General features: G+C 33.4%; 1 pseudogene; it reads left to right on the top strand.

Moving 5' to 3' along the window:
- The first annotated feature begins 1,100 nt into the window (after positions 1-1,100).
- On the top strand, positions 1,101-2,351 carry LOC100919509 (annotated as a pseudogene).
- The last annotated feature ends 530 nt before the right edge of the window (positions 2,352-2,881 follow it).

Here is a 2,881-nt window from a genome sequence, read left to right as displayed (position 1 = left end):
CAAGATTTATCAGGAGTTACAATAAGACAGCAAAGGTCCTGGAATGATAACTTCCAGGAAAACTATCCATAGTCCTGAATGCTTTATTTTTTTGCATTTCTTTTGTTTTCTTTTTTCCTTTTTTTTACTCTGTTTTGTCAAATTAAAAAAAAATTGCTGAGAAAGTGAAAAAAAATCAAATATAAGTTATTTGAGGGCAGTGCTTGCTTGTTTCTAATATTTTGTTATTTGGCACATATTGAATAATTAATAGATGTTTTTCTTTTCATTCATTTATTTGTTCCATTGGGTCCTGAAACATTTTATGTCCTCAAGCATCTCCTATAAAAGTCTCAAAATGCTCTTGGGAAAGATAATGCCTTTGGATTTAATCTATTAGTAGCTAACACATTAGTATGGATTATTTGACATTTGAACAGTCAGAAGACAGAAACTCATAAAAAAAAATAAGGAAGTTGAAATTGTAAAAGGATGCTATTACACAAGCAAAATTTACTTCATTAGGATTGACCTCAGGCATATTTTATAATCAGATACAAATATAGAGAGTAATAAAATCATATAAGAGAATTTAAAAACAAACATTTGTTTTGATTTGATAATCAACATCTAAATGATTAAACCAGTCTACTGAGCCTTCTGAATCCTGAATTTTCAGAACATTTTTCTCCTGACTGTACAATTGTGTTTTAAATATTCTCAAGGACAGTATAAGAGTGGATCTGTTCCCTCAGAGAGGCAACATGAAAAAGTCAATAATATGCTGGATTTTGAGTTAGGATGTTCATGCATTCAAAATTTACCTTAGATAATTGTTAGCTTAATGAACAAGGGCCAAATAAATCTAACTTTCTATGCTTGTTTCTTTATCTGTAAAAGAAAAGTATTATAGTCAATGGCTTCTGAGTTCCATTCCATCTCTACTATCATCCTATTATCTATCTCCTTAATGGAATATGATATTCCTTAATGGAATATGATATTAGTATTGCATTTATTTTACCTATGCATTTCCATTCCCCCAAATTTGTCTTCTTTGTTTTCCCTGCCCCCTTCTTTGGCTAATTTATCATTGAGAATTTTCTGGTTGTGAGCTACATATGCAGAACTTTGAAAACTGCATGGTCAATGACTTCATTGCTGACTTCAAGCTAAAGTACAAGAAGGATATTAGTGAGAACAAGACAGCTGTTCACCATCTGCACACTCTTTGTTAAATGTGCAACGCATACCTTCTTCCAGTACTCAGGTCACTATTGAGATTGAATCCTTCTATGAAGATACGGACATGTATACATCAATCACCTGAGTCTGTTTTAAAGAGCTAAATGCTGATCTTTTCAATGATACACTGGACCTTGTGAAAAAGGACTTAAGATATGTCAAGGTAGATAAATCATAGATTTATGGCATTATCCCATTGAGTGATTCCACTCACATGTCCCAAATCCAGAAGCTTCTGAAGACTTCTTCAATGGCAAGGAACTCAATGAAAGTATCAATTTTGATGAGGCTGTTGCTTGTGTTGTAGCTGTCCAGAACATCATTTTCTCTAGAGATAAATCTGAAAATGTGCAGGATTTACTACTGTCAGATGTCACAATTCTTTCCCTTACAATTGAAACTGCTGCTGCTGATACATCAATTCTAATCAAACATAACACTACTATCTCCAACAAACTGACACAGAACTTTATCAACTATTTGGATAAACAGCTTAGTGTGTTTACTTGGATTTATAAAAGTGAGAAAACAATGACAAAAGATAACAATCTGACTGGCAAATTTTAACGTGCAGGAATCTCCCCAGCACCCAGAGGTGTTCCTCATATTAAAGCAACATTCGATATTCATGCAAATGACTTCCTCAATGTTTCTGCTATGGAGAAGACTGCAGGCAAAGAGAACAAGATCGCCTTTACCAATGACAAAAGTCTTATAAGCAAAGAATAAATTGAATGTATGGTCCAAGAGGCTGAGGAATACAAGGCTGTGCACGAGAAGCAGAAAGACAAGATTTCTTCCAGGATTTCTCTTGAATCTTATGCTTTCAACATGATGGCTACCATGAAAGATGAATAATGCAAGAAAAAATTGGTGATGAAGACAAAAAAAAATATCCTTCACAAATGCAAAGAATTCATCAACTGTCCAGATTAGATCCAGACTGCTGCAAAAGAAAGAATTTGAACAGCAGCAGAAAGAATTGGAGAAAATGTATAACCCCTGCATTACTAAGCTATACCAGAGGGCATAGGGAATGCCTAGGAGGCATGCTGGGAAAATTCCCAGGGAATAGAGCAATCCCATCTGAAAGTTCTTCTGGACCCACCATTGTAAATGCTGAATAAATGCACCAGAAGGGAGAGTGTTCCACATAACTTTCAGAAAATTAAAGGATTCAAAATTGTAAATAGGCTATAAAGTCACATATAAGATACTGTATAAATCTGTACATTCTGAATATTTGAATTTGTGCAGAGGGAGAAAAGTAAACAACATTGTATTTCATCAGTACTGTTAACAAATGGAAATTTAATTCTTGTCCTGGAGAATAACATCTATTTGAAATTCCAAACTTAAAACAAAACAAAACCAGTGAGGACAACTGATTGAACAAGAAGCTACACTTTCAGAAGAGATATAAAATCTTCTAAAGTGCACTTCCTGAAACTAAGTAGACACATATTTTGGATACATACTCCCATTATATTTTAATGTGTCCTCCCATCTTTATTGAAGATAGTGAGAATTAATCAGCAAATTTTAATTAGGTCTATCCTTTATTATGAGGTCTGTGTATACATCTTGCTACAGGTACAGCATTTTGTGGAAAATTGTCTTTTGATACAATTTAAAATTAAATACAAAATAAGAAAAA

The sequence above is a fragment of the Sarcophilus harrisii genome, chromosome 3 (genome assembly GCF_902635505.1).
Source record: "Sarcophilus harrisii chromosome 3, mSarHar1.11, whole genome shotgun sequence".
In the NCBI taxonomy this organism is placed as follows: domain Eukaryota; kingdom Metazoa; phylum Chordata; class Mammalia; order Dasyuromorphia; family Dasyuridae; genus Sarcophilus; species Sarcophilus harrisii.
The sequence above is the reverse complement of the archived record's forward strand: the minus strand, read 5'-3'. Positions and strand labels throughout refer to the sequence as shown.